Source organism: Miscanthus floridulus, chromosome 8 (genome assembly GCF_019320115.1).
Source record: "Miscanthus floridulus cultivar M001 chromosome 8, ASM1932011v1, whole genome shotgun sequence".
Classification (NCBI taxonomy): Eukaryota; Viridiplantae; Streptophyta; class Magnoliopsida; order Poales; family Poaceae; genus Miscanthus; species Miscanthus floridulus.
Window position 1 is genome coordinate 42440142 of NC_089587.1, and position 14436 is coordinate 42454577.

Here is a 14436-nt window from a genome sequence, read left to right on the forward strand (position 1 = left end):
ATAGGAGCTCCAAATCTTATCTAGTCTCTTCACCAACGTCGCATAAATCCATCTCGCTGGGGTTGCCGGTCCTATCCTCGCGTGGCGTAGCGCCTGGAGGCCTGCCCGCTCGGGGCGCCTGTCGCCCGACCGTGCTAGGCCCTGTCTGCTCCTTCACCGCTTGGCCGCCCGCGCCGCATAGGGCACCTGACCACCCGTTATGGCAAAACCATCTAATCTAATGCCCTCCCAAGAGTACTTGTCCTCCGTTAGACACTAAGTACCCAAGAGAGTGTACTAAATTATGCCGTTCCATTGAACCAACCCAAAGGGAGAGCTCGAAAATCCACATTTTTTGTCAGGATCGTAAATGAGAGGATAAAGCTTACAACATTCTTAGCCATTTCTTACATCACTTTATTGCAACATTAGGGTACTTAAACAAGTTGAATGCAACAACGAGATTAAAACAGTTTACATGTAAACGAGTTTATACATTTCAAGTTCACAAGTTTTATCTTGCAGCGGAAAATAAACATACGATTAGAGTTACAGCGGAAACAAAGATTAATTTAATGACATGGTGAAGTATTAACATAGTGAACATTTATATACCCCAAAACACACGCCCCGCTTGTACCCTAGGCACAAATGAAACCAACTCGTCCTACTCCTATCAAGGGGTCTAGGTCCCCGTCCAAACGTGGACTCCAAGCCTCCAACACCTGTGACCCGGTCTCAGTATGGTGCTCAAACCTCCACCTAATACCCACCCCTAAAGTCAGTCCGGAAAGAGCCAGTACCCATGACAAGAGAGTGATAAGTCTTCCCACTCCCATATGTTTGTTTGTGCTCAGGATAATAGGTCTATGAACTGACTACCATCCATAGCAACGGACGGTCCTCAATCGATGCAGGCGGAACAAGTGCAATCCAAGCCTCGCTCGAATACCTAACCAAGTCCAGATCCAAAGTACCATTCCGCCCGGTCTCCAATTAGCATCCATATATATTTTAGGGGATAGTATATATAATAATAATATTTTTCCTATCTCTCGCGAGTGATAGGTAATCACTCGACTTCTACCGGATCCTATAGCATAGCAATCTACACGATCCTACCATACTAATAAGACTCATAGGATAGGGATATATATATATATATATGTTTCATTCAACTCCTCAAAACTTAATGCACAAACATGAAATAAAGTGTTGCATAATAGAGGTTATGCACCGAGGCTTGCCTGGGCAAGACGTAACCAAGGATTAGCATTCCACCATTGCAACATGATCACCAAAGCACCACCTTTGCTGCTACTCCGGTCAACTCCACAATCCATCGTTTCCTATTATGATGTTCGCAGATGCAACGCAGAAAACATAATTAACCAACTGCAACCGCAACTCTAAAAACATGACAATGCCTCGCAAGCTAATGGGCTAGCCCTAATGACTAACGTACTAGGCTACGTATCCATGTCATCAAATAAGATCTCATTTTCAGAAAATGTTTTAGTTCTACAACCCTAAGGTGTTTTGGCTTCTTATTGATTAAATTTATATATTCGAACTAGGGCTCATTTAGCTACCTTAGCAAATTAATTATTATGGGGCTACAAAAATTACAGTGAGCATCTAATAATGTTAGGAATTTTTTGTAAAAATTCCAGAGCCAACACTACTACCAATTCCTCACAATAATTCCTACAAGTTGATGTTTTAACAATATTAAGTGCTTCCAATTAATTAGATTGCTCTTGAAATTTCCATGAACTATGTGAACAAAATACACTAACAGGTAGATCATGATTTTAGCAACTAAACAAAATTGGTTTCACAATTTTTGGTCAACTACACAAATTTATATTGAATTTACAAGTTTGCCTTAGAAACTAAATTAGAAAAATGCTTTAGGAAAAGGAAAAGGCTGGCGGCAACTAATTCAGCCCAAAAGCCTAGCGCAGGGTGTGACTGCGCACACGTCGCTATGGTCCAGCACAGTCCAAGGCCGGGGGAGCCCACGCGACCAGCGCAATTTTAGAACGAACCCTGCCGTTTAGACGAATTACACGTCGCAACGCCTCACTATTCCCTCAGTCTTTGGTTTTGCGAAAAACACCCCCAAAGAAGTTGCTTTCTCACAGAGTCGGTCCTCGATGCCCCCACACATGATGGCATGGCCCCGACCGTCGTTGCGCGCCTTCGCCAGTCAACAGAGTGAAGGACCGGTCAAATGAGCAAGCCGACGAGCACCGTGGAGCAAAAGCGAAACCCTGGACAGCGATTACAAGTTAAATGGTGACTCTAGTGCACTGCTCATGTCGACGAACCAACTTCCATGATGGCGTGTCCGTTCCAATGAGTCTAAGTGCTAACAAGATGATAGAGATTGCGAGGGACCAGAAGGGGCTTACCACGAGGCCAGCTGTGCAACCGGTTGAGGAGTGCACCCATACAACACGATGGTGCTTTGAGAGTGGCACCGGTGCATCATCGCACCCATGGTGGGGACCCTGGCTAGAATGACATGAGCACTAGCTAGAGGGGGTCAAAGATGAGCCCAAAAACACCATCAATTGAATCTTTTCCTTTGGTTTAGCACTTACCCCCAACTCTACCAGCTCGGTGGCGCACCTGGCTGGCGGCAAGCAAAACACTGAATTGGCCAACTACTAGGCTCGTCTGTGCCTTGGTGCGGGTCGATTTACTAGCTAGCTTCCAATCCTAGCTGCTGGGGCACTGAATCAAGGTGGGATATCATGGACCGCGTGTTTTTAGCTTGCGAAGTAGCGTGGATCCTTCGGCGGCAATGGCAAACGGGCCAGCGGCTTCTAGGCTCGACCAACCTCGGGCGAGGCTATGTTTAATGAGCGAGAGCATCTACACGGTGTGGCTTAGAGGGAGCATGTCGTGGGGTGCCGAGATGGGACGGCTTAGTCTTGGCAGGGCGTGGACGGTAGCAGCAGAACAACGGTTGCGCACTAGGTGGTCACGCGGGGAGGGTAGCGACACCACGTCAAGGAGGCAGCAACGCGACATGACAGTGGATGCAGGCAGTGACTCGGTGGTAGGAGGATCGAGCGGTTGAGACAGGCACCATGTCGGCCATATGACGACTACTACGGCATCGGCTAGGCCCACACACAGCATGGCCGGCAGTGCGCACATGATGGCCACGCAGCAGCAACCCTGCAACTCAGTCCTGGCCCAGAGAGGCAACCGTGGCCAACCCTAGCCCGACACGCCGTCGGCAGCCAACAAAGCCAGTCACAGGGCATGACCAAGGCCAAGAATGGTCAAGCAGCGGCAGCGTGCGCGCCTGGTGACTACAGACACCGGCTAAGCAACGACGAGAGATGACGTGCATGGATTTTAAAGCGAAGCAAGCCCTGCTGATTAACTCGATAAGGTTCAACCAATTCCCCGAACCCAAAGTTGGTACTATTGACTAGTTAGCAGACCAACTCAGACGTCCAGAGGATGACCGGAGAGAAAGATAAAGATATGCCAAGAAAGGTTCATCGTGCCGAACGCCGGTTCACTAACAGAGCATCAACAACATGGTTACAACACGTTCCAACGAAGTTTGGGGAATTTGTAAGAGAGCAACGTGACACCCAACGCAACTATGACCTACCCCTTGCCCAAGAGCTTACTTAGATACAACCAACAATACAAGAATATGAAGCTAGTGTTTAAACATTTTAGTTAGAATTTAAATGCCAAAATGACATTTTAAACATAAGTTCAATTTCTTGCCGATTAAACGAAAAGTTCTAGTTTAAATTTTGAACTCGATGTTTGAGCTCCCAAAAATGCTAGTTAACAATATTCACTTCCCAAAAATTAAAGTTGCACTCTTATCTACACTATTTGCTCATCATTTTTACATAAACACTATACACACATTATATGGTGTTTTTGTTTATAGAAATTATTTTTCGTTTCATGTGTGTTTTAACGCGTTAAAATTTGAAAACTTGTTGGGCTATATTTCCTGAGGCCCTAACCTAGGTGCTAAGCAAGTTTGTAGCACCAGAGGTGTTACAACCTTCCCCCTTAAAAGAATCTTGTCTCGAGATTCGAAACAAGAATCAAAAAGGGGAAAATGCGATTACCCTTCGGAGATCTAAAATTACACGGAAGATTACACGACTTCAGATACTAAACCACATAGAGATTTGGAGATACACGATTGAGAGAAACCTAGTACAACCAAGGCTTAATCTAGAAGTCTAGCTAGACGAGGACAATGGAGAAACAGCAAGACAATGATCCACCAAAACATGGCGTATGACCAACAGATCCAGAAGCACAAGGGTGAAAAATTGATCTTCGTGAACCCTAAGACTTAAACTAACCAGAGATGGACTTGAACTTCTTTGATAGAAATCTAGATCCCTTCTTCTTCTCGAATTACACAATCACCTCTGATTGGTGACCCTAGTTCCACGAACGATGATTAGATCTCGTAGCTCTATCTCCAACTGCTTCTTTCTTGACTTAGTTACTTCCCGAGCTACTCCAACTTGCACGAATGGAAAGGATCTACTCTATGAGCTCTACTTCAAATTCAAGGGGAATAGGATTGGAGGAGGAGAGAAAGGGCATCTTATAGTGGTGAACGGAGGTGGGGGCGCAGCGCACCGGGAGTGGAGGGGATTCGCTTGATTGGGGAGGTGTGTGGGCGGCCGTGTCCCCAAAAGATGAAAAAGGAGAGGGGAAAGGGGGGGGTCCGGTATGGGAGTGAGGGCGAGGATCGGGAGCTGATAGGTGTCGGGAAAAGGGGAAGCACATAATGCATGAGTACGGGGGGAGGTTCGGCATAATGTCGTGGTCACACGAGAACGGGGTGTGAGTGGGCCCAGACACTGATGACGTCTACAGGGCACACAACAATAGTGACCTAGCATGCATAGTGCAATCGAGCTGGACATAGGTCTTGGGACATGACGTCTACTCTGGCCTTACCAATCACTCTCGACCACCCGAGGACTAACTTTTCCTGGTCGCTCTTCTTTTCCTTCCCTTCCTTGACCACAATATGCACCAATCTTTTATATGAACTAAGATTGGGACATACGTACTCCCTCCCAAAACCATGTTCTCTCAGTTACTTTGAGGGAACACTCTTTCACCAACCCATTGTGGATTTCCTGTTTGAACACCGGATTGTTTTCCAAGGAGAATATTTTGTAGCAAGAGTGCTACGACGGTGTAGCTTGGCAAAAGTGCTGGTCAACAACCTCAATACCAGTGTGTGCTGTGTAGCGTCACCATGTGGCAGCTGTTCCATAGGGGCCCTCAGTTTTCATGCGGCACCATAAGTTATTAACCAGGCAGTTTTACCAACTTACACACAGTGAAAGCAGTGGGGTCATAGACCATAGAATCAGAGTATTGCAAGGGAAGATTCAGACAATGAGGATTCCTTATACAACAAGGGACAAGGAAATCAAATCCCATAACAGATTTAATTTAAGAGATTCAAATGTTCTACTAGGATATCCACAACCAGTTGATACAGTGTCCTCTGTTATCCAATCATGGCTGGTTTGCTTGTATCTAAATAGTAGCTCTTCTTGTAACCCACTTAATGTCACCTAAAAATCCTAAGCAAGTTTAACGAGACCTAAGGGTAGATCGACGTAATAAACACAACGAAATAAGTGAAATGCATGTTCCAAAAGCCCTCATGCTAGTACAACATACACGCACTCCCATTCCCATCACATCGCTTGCCTCCTACGACCAAATGATCATAACAACTATGGATGAAATACAACAGAAGGATTACACACTGGAGGATAGCGACGAGAAGCACCACAGACTATGGATACACCTCCCTAAGGCAACTAATCTACTTTGTTAGACCACACAGCTTCATCCCCGGGCTCAATGGATTCTCCTACTACCTAACTATGGGTCTACCTCCTTTCTTGGCAGTGGCTGAGTGAGGGGAAGCAAGGGCTCTCCTTCTGAAACCTCTAAGGGTGGGAGTGGTGGCGGTACTATAACACCGATCCTCCTTCTTTTTGGTGGGTGGACATGGATCCCATCCAAGATCAAGGGGTTCTGCCGCTCAGCGGTGAGTGTCCTTCGCTTGGCCCTGGTGACAAGATAGGACTCCTCTAGCTGATGGGCATGCCGATCTTTGGCCCCATTTAGGGCTTTCGCCATGGCAGTTTCACAACTCTTTGTGGCTACCACACTAGCATGTTCTTTAGCGAGCTATACCTGAAGCATCCTAGAGAAGATCTCGCCTTCCTAGGCTCATCGGAGACATTTCCTCAGCTTCGAGGCCTACCGGTCATACTGCTCATCCAGAGCGAGCAAGTACGTAGTCAAATGCACCATGTTAGGGCTGTCTTCTTTTCCAAAGGTGGTCAAATGCACCATGTTAGAGCAAGTACGTGGTCAAATGCTCATCCAGAGCGAGCAAGTACATGGTCTCGCCCTTGCAAAGCCTCCATGCGAGCCCTCCATACTTGTCGATTCTTTTCCAAAGGTGGAAAGAACCTCATAGGGGTACAAGCAATGGACTCTTCATAGATCTGGCAAAGGTGCCACAAGGCTTTGCGGGCCACAACTTGGTAGGTATCAATGAAGCAAAACCTGGTTGTGGTCACATTCTAGTCTTTGGTGATATTGGGGAACTCTTCACTCTTCCCAATATAGATGGTAACCTCACACTGCTCAGTGCCATGCTTTTCATACTCACGTCCTTCATACTCGGGATGATCTTTGACTCCGAGCTTTTGCAAGGTGGTATACAGGATTTTGGGAAAACCCTCAACGTTTAGGTAGTAACTGCTAACACAGGCTCTTGCCATCCCTGGCGGGTGGTTGCAAGGGAGGATTGAGGGAAAGGCTTGCTCAAAAGGAAAAGCTAGGCGAGCTAGAGGGCACCAAGTGGTGGTACCAATAGCTAGGCCAGGCCCTTTTTGTAATGGCAGAGTAGTCAGTGGTCCTAGCGTAGTCCACCTTCAGTTCTTGCGTGGGGTCACTCCAAAGAACACAACTAGAATTTTTGCACGCTCGAGGCGAGCGGTGTCCACGGCCATTAATGACTAGTACGACTATAGGGCAGAGGTTCGATAAGAGTGCAGAAAAGGGGTACGGACAACTTGAGCCTTGGTGGCTTGAACCATGGGTGAGCGTGAAGTACGAAGCCACAGTACAATAGAAATTTATGGACAAGGACTAGGCCGTTTGCGCACTTTGCGAAATACATGACACCTACGAGCGATGTACCTGCAAGCAATACTGGCACAATGACTGAGGCAGTACCAACGCAACTGACCTAAAGATCGTATACTGTGCATGATTTAGTCCACCAAAGAAAGCCTGGTTAAACCTATTCCGAATGTTTAACCATAGCAATAGGGCTACCTATATACTTCATAGGTAAACGCCCTAACTTTTTGCAAAAAATAGGTTATCAGATTTTAATTTGAAAAAGGGTTTTGAAGTTTTATTTCTTCATTTATGCTCTGATACCACATGTGGTAGGACCGTCTAATCTAATGCCCTCCCAAGAGTACTTGTCCTCCATTAGACACTAAGTACCCAACATAGTACACTAAATCATGCCGTTCCATCGAACCCACCCAAAGGGAGAGCTTGAAAATCCATATTTTTCGTCAGGATCATAAATGAGAGGGTAAAGCTTATAACATTCTTAGCCATTTCTTACATCACTTTATTACAACATCAGGGTACTTAAACAAGTTGAATGCAACAACAAGATTAAAACAGTTTACATGTAAACGAGTTTATACATTTCAAGTTCACAAGTTTTATCTTGTAGCAAAAAATAAACATATGATCAGAGTTACAGCGGAAACAAATATTAATTTAATGACATGGTGAAGTTTAACATAGTGGACATTTATATACAAGAGATGCTAGCAGATTTTATATCTTTTCTTATAAAAACCTTTAGTGAGGGTTATAAATAAACCAACTCATCCCACTCCTATCAAGGGGGTCTAGGTTCCCATCCAAACTTGGACTCCAAGCCTCCAACACCTGAGACCCGATCTTAGTATGGCGCTCAGACCTCCACCTAATACTCGCCCCTAAATTTAGTCCGGAAAGAGCCAGAACCCATGACAAGAGAGTGATAAGTCTTCCTGCTCCCATAAGCAAGTATGTGCTCAGGATAATAAGTCTATGACCTGACTATCACCCACAGCAATGAACGATCCTCAATCGACGCAGGCGGAACAAGTGCAATCTGAGCCTTGCTCGAATGCCTAACCAAGTCTAGATCCAAAGTACCATTCCGCCCGGTCTCCAATTAGCATCCACATATATTTTAGGGGATAGTATATATAATAATAATAATATTTTTCCTATATCTCACGAGTGATAGGTAATCACTCGACTTCTACCGGATCCTATAGCATAGCAATCTACACGATCATACCATACTAGTAAGACTCATAGGATAGGGATATATATATATATATATATATATATATATATATATATATATATATATATATATGCAAGTGGGTTTCATTCAACTCCTCAAAACTTAATGCACAAACATGAAATAAAGTGCTGCATAATAAAGGTTATGCACCGAGGCTTGCCTAGGCAAGATGTAACCAAGGATTAGCATTCCACCATGGCGACATGATCACCAAAACACCACCTTTGCTGCTACTGCGGTCGACTCCATGATCCATCGTTTTCTATTATGATGTTCGCAGATGCAACGCAGAAAACATAATTAACCAACAGCAACCGCAACTCTAAAAACATGACAACGCCTCGCAAGCTAATGGACTAGTTCTAATGACTAACATACTAGGCTGTATCCATATCGTCAAATAAGACCTCATTTCTGGAAAATATTTTAGTTCTACAACTCTAAGGTGTTTTGGCTTCTTATTGATTAAATTTATATATTCGAACTAGGGCTCATTTAGCCACCTTAGCAAATTAATTATTATGGAACTACAAAAATTACAGCGAGTATCTAATAATGTTAGGAATTTTCTGTAAAAATTTTAGAGCCAACACTACTACCAATTCCACACAATAATTCTTACAGGTTGATGTTTTAACAATATTAAGTGCTTCCAATTAATTACATTACTCTTGAAATTTCCATGAAACTATGTGAACAAAATACACTAACAGGTAGATCATGATTTTAGGAACTAAACAAAATAGGTTTCACAATTTTTGGACAACTACACAAATTTATATTGAATTTACAAGTTTGACTTAGAAACTAAATTAGAAAAATGCTTTAGGGAAAGGAAAAGGCCGGCGACAACCAATTTGGCCCAAAAGGCCAGTGCGGGGTGCGACTGCGCGTGCGTCACTATGGCCTAGCATGGCCCAAGGCCGGGGGAGCCCGCGCGACCGACGCAATTTTAGAACGAACCCTTCTGTTTAGACGAATTACGCGTCACAACACCTCACTATTCCCTCAGTCTTAGGTTTTGCGAAAAACACCCCCAAAGAAGTTGCCTTCTCGTTGAGTCAGTCCCCGATGCCCCCACACATGATGGCGTAGCCCCGACCGACATTGCACGCCTTCGCCGGTCAATAGAGCGAAGCACTGGCCAAACGAGCAAGCCGATGAGCACCGTGGAGCAAAAGCGAAACCCTGGGCAGTGATTAGAAGTTAAACGATGACTCTAGTGCATGGCTCACGCCAATGGACCAACTTCCATGGTGGCGCGTCCATTCCGATGAGTCTAAGAGATAACAAGACGATAGAGATTGTGAGGGAGCAGAAGGGGCTTACCACGAGGCCAGCTACGCAACCGATTGTGGAGGGGAAGTGAAAGGTCCTAATATGGCTAGAGGGGGGTGAATAGCCTATTTAAAAAATCTACGAATCAACTAGAGCAATTTGATTAGTATGACAAATAACGAAATGCAAACTTGCTCTAGCTCTATAAGGGTTGCAAGCCACCTATCCAACAATTCTAGTTGCAATGATTACTAGGCACACAACTTGCAATGTTACTACTCACTAAGAGCTCTCAATCTTGCTACTCTAAAGAGCTCCACTAGATGAACTTAAAATAACAAAGCAAGCTCCCAATTCTAATTATACTAAAGAGCTTGCCACAACTAGTTTGTAAGAATATAAATGAGTGAGTAGGGTGATTATACCGCCGTGTAGAGGAGTGAACCAATCACAAGATGAATACTAAATCAATCATCGGGAGAATACCAAAGGGCAAGAGACAACCAAATTTTCTCCCGAGGTTCACGTGCTTGCCGGCACGTTACTCCCCATTGTGTCGACCAACACTTGGTGGTTCGGCGACTAAGAGGTGTTCACGAACCTCGTCCACACAATTAGACACCGCAAGAACCTACCCACAAGTGAGGTAACTCAATGACACGAGCAATCCACTAAAGTTACCTTTCGGCTCTCCACCGGGAAAGGCACAAGACCCCTCACAATCACCACGATCGGAGCCGGAGACAATCACCAACCTCCGCTCAATGATCCTTGCTGCTCCAAGCCATCTAGGTGGCGGCAACCACAAAGAGTAACAACTGAATCCCATAGCGAAACACTAATGCCAAGTGCCACTAGATGCAATCACTCACACAATGCACTTGGATTCTCTCCCAATATCACAATGATGATGAAACAATGATGGAGATGAGTGGGAGGGCTTTGGCTAAGCTCACAAGGTTGCTATGTCAATGCAAATGGCCAAGAGAGTGAGCTTGAGCCAGCCATGGGGCTTAAATAGAAGCCCCTATGAAATAGAGCCATTGTACCCCTTCATTGGGCATAATACGGGGTGACCAGATGCTCTGGTTAGTTTGACCAGACGCAGGACCCTAGCATCCGGTCGCCCGATGCTTGCCACGTGTCATCGGCTTCAAACGTCGGTTGCCTGATCTTAACGGTCAAGTGATGACCGGACGCGTCAGTTAGAAAGTGACCGAACGCAGGACCCCAGCGTCCGGTCATATCCACTAAGGTTCCAAACGTGAAATTTCATGATCAGACACGTCCGGTCATGCTCGACCGGACTCGCCCAGCGTCCGGTCACTCAACGTTTCTTCTGTGCGCCTCACGTCAGCGTACGTCAGCACTGACCGGACTCAGACCATGAGCGTTCGATCAGTTTACACGCCAGCGTCCGGTCATAAGACCGAGACAGTGTGCTTACTGCTGTCACTGATCGGACTCTGAACCCAGCGTCCGGTCACTACACCACCAGCGTCCGGTCACTCTATGAACCCCTGTCTTTTCTATATAGGGTGCCGGTGGCACCATCAGACTATTCGTACTCTACGGGCAGACACTCCACCAGTGAAGTTTCTAACCCTTGCTCAAATGTGCCAACCACCAAGTTTATCACCTTGTGCACATGTGTTAGCATATTTTCACAAGCATTTTCAAGGGTGTTAGCACTCCACTAGATCCTAAATGCATAAGCAATGAGTTAGAGCATCTAGTGGCACTTTGATAACCGCATTTCAATACGAGTTTCACCCCTCTTAATAGTACGGCTATCTAACCTAAATGTGATCACACTCACTAAGTGTTTTGATCACTAAAACAAAATAGCTCCTACTATTTATACCTTTGCCTTGAGCCTTTTGTTTTTCTCTTTCTTCTTTTCAAGTTCAAGCATTTGCTCATCACCATGCCATCACCATCGTCATGATCTTCGCCATTGCTTCATCACTTGGAGTAGTGCTATCTATCTCATAATCACTTTGATAAACTAGGTTAGTACTTAGGGTTTCATCAATTAACCAAAACTAAACTAGAGCTTTCAGGAAGGTCGAGAGAACCTTGGCCACGTGCGCCCACACCACGTGGTGGCGCTCCAAGTGTGGCACCGGCGCGTCACCGCACCCACGGAGGGGACCCTGGCCAGATTGACACGAGCACCAGCTAGACGGGGTCAAGACGAGCCCAGAAACACCATCAAATGAATCTTTACCTTTGGTTTGGCACTTACCCCCAACTCTACCGGCTCAGCGGCGTACCTGGCTGGCGGTGAGCAAAACGCTAAATTGGCCGACTACAAGGCTCGTCTACGCCTTAGTGCGGGTTGGTTTTCTAGTTAGCTTCCAATCCTAGCTGCTAGGCACTAAATCGAGGTGGGATATCATGGACCGCACGTTTTTAGCTAATGAAGCAGCGCGGCTCCTTCGGCGGCAAGGGCAAACGGGCCAGCGGCTTCTAGGCTTGGCCACCCTCGGCCGAGGCTGCATTTAATGAGCGATAGCGTTCGCATGGTGCGGCTCAAAGGGAGCGTATCGTGGGGTGCCAGGATGGGACGGCTTGGTCTTGGTAGGGCGGGGACGGTGGCAGCGAAACAATGGTCACGCACTAGGTGGTCACGCGGGAAGGGCAACAACACCGTGTCAAGGGCAGTAGCGTGACGTGACAGCGGATGCTAGCAGCGACTCAGTGGTATGTGGATCGAGCAGTCGAGATGGGCGCCACGTGGCCATATGGCAACTGTCGTGGCATCGGCTAGGCCCGCGCATGGCCTGGTCGGCAGCGCGCACGCATGGCCACGCAGCAGCATCCCTGCAGCTCAATCCTGGCCCATGGAGGCGACAGTGGCCAACCCCAGCCCGACGCATGGCCGACAGCCAGCAAAGCTGGCCACGGGGCATGACCAAGGCCAAGAACGGTCAAGCAGCGGCAGCGTGCGTGCGTGGTGACTACAGACACTGGCTGAGCAACGACGAGGGGTGATGTGCACGGATTTTAAAGCGAAGCAAAGGCTACTGATTAACTCGATAAGGTTCAACCAATTCCCTGAACCCAAAGTCTGTACTATTGACTAGCTAGCGGAGCAACTCACACATCCAGAGGATGACCAGAGAGAAAGATAAAGATATGCCAAGATAGGTTCGTCGCGCCGAACGTTGGTTCACAAACAGAGCGTCAACAACATGGTTACAGCACGTTCCAACGAAGTTTGGGGAATTTTTAAGAGAGCAACGCGACACCCAATGCAACTATGACCTACCCCATGGCCAAGAGCTTACTTAGATGCAACCAACAATACAAGAATATGAAGCTTGTGTTTAAGCATTTTAGATAGAATTTAAACGCCAAATTGGCATTTTAAACCTAAGTTCAATTTCTTGCCGATTAAACAAAAAGTTTTAGTTTAAATTTCGGACTTGATGTTCTAGCTCCCAAAAACGCTAGTTAACAATATTCACTTCCCAAAAATTAAAGTTGCACTCTTATCTACTCTATTTGATCATCATTTTTACATAAACACTATACACACGTTATATGTTGTTTCTGTTTACAAAAATTATTTTTCATTTCATGTGTGTTTCAACTCGTTAAAATTTGAAAACTGGTTCGGCTAGATTTTCCGAGACCTTAACCTAGGTGCTAAGCAAGTTCGTAACACCAGAGTTGTTACACCCGCGACGCGCCCGTGCCCTCGTCGCCCAGCCGCACCCGCTAGGTTTTTAGAGAAGAACGGGAGAGATAGAGAGGATACAGTAGAGAGAATGGGGAATTATGGAAGGTATGATTGGATAAGGGGTATTATTGTCCTTTGGTCTTATTGTGAAGGGTTTTGTTGTTTTTTATTTTTTTTATTCCAGAAACAACTAACAGAGTTAAAAGTAGGGGTAAATTGAGCCTTAGTAGTTACAAAGCAGGGGTAAAATTACAATGATGACAAAAATGAGGGTAAAATCACAATTGAACGTCAAAGTAGAGGCAAGAACACAGTATTCCCATCAGCAAGAGGTTCCCTTCACTTTGTTGGCTACGGACTACTGTAGTACTTCATGGCCAGGGCATTTGAGTGCAGCGGCAGAGTGACACAGTAACGTGGAAGAAGCATGATAGCTTGTGTGGGTGTGGGGGCGTGCCAGAGCCCACCATCCATTGACTTTTTCTTCCACACCATCTTCCTTCCTCTTAGCGCCAAAACTTAAGAAGGTCATTCACATGGCTGCCACATGGGTCTTACTAATCCCATAAAAGATATACATGTGAATTACATCTGGATTTTTCAGTTTATTAAAAAAATAATGTAATTTTTTATTAAACTTTTTTTTCTGGGTGCATGTATTGTCTGTCGCTCTTATAGTGAAGCTAAATGTGTATAACTAATTTTATATAGGGAAATCTACTCTGGAAGGAGCTTCAAGTAGCATGGTCATTAATTTTATATACACTCGTGAGTGCTTTTATTCAGCGGTGAAAACTTGTCGCTGTGTTGTTGAATCAGACTCATTTGAGTGTTGCGTGTGTGTGTTATCCTTGCAAATCTAGAGACAGAGAGAAAGAGAGTGAATAAACTGTCTAATTTGATTTTTTTCTCCATATTATAATTTTGTCCTAGGCAAATTTATTTGTTGTAGGACATTGGAGAAATATAGTATTGACCAGTTCACACCACCAACATCGAAATTTGCTGAGTACCATTATGCAAACACAATTATTTGTTGTAAGATACC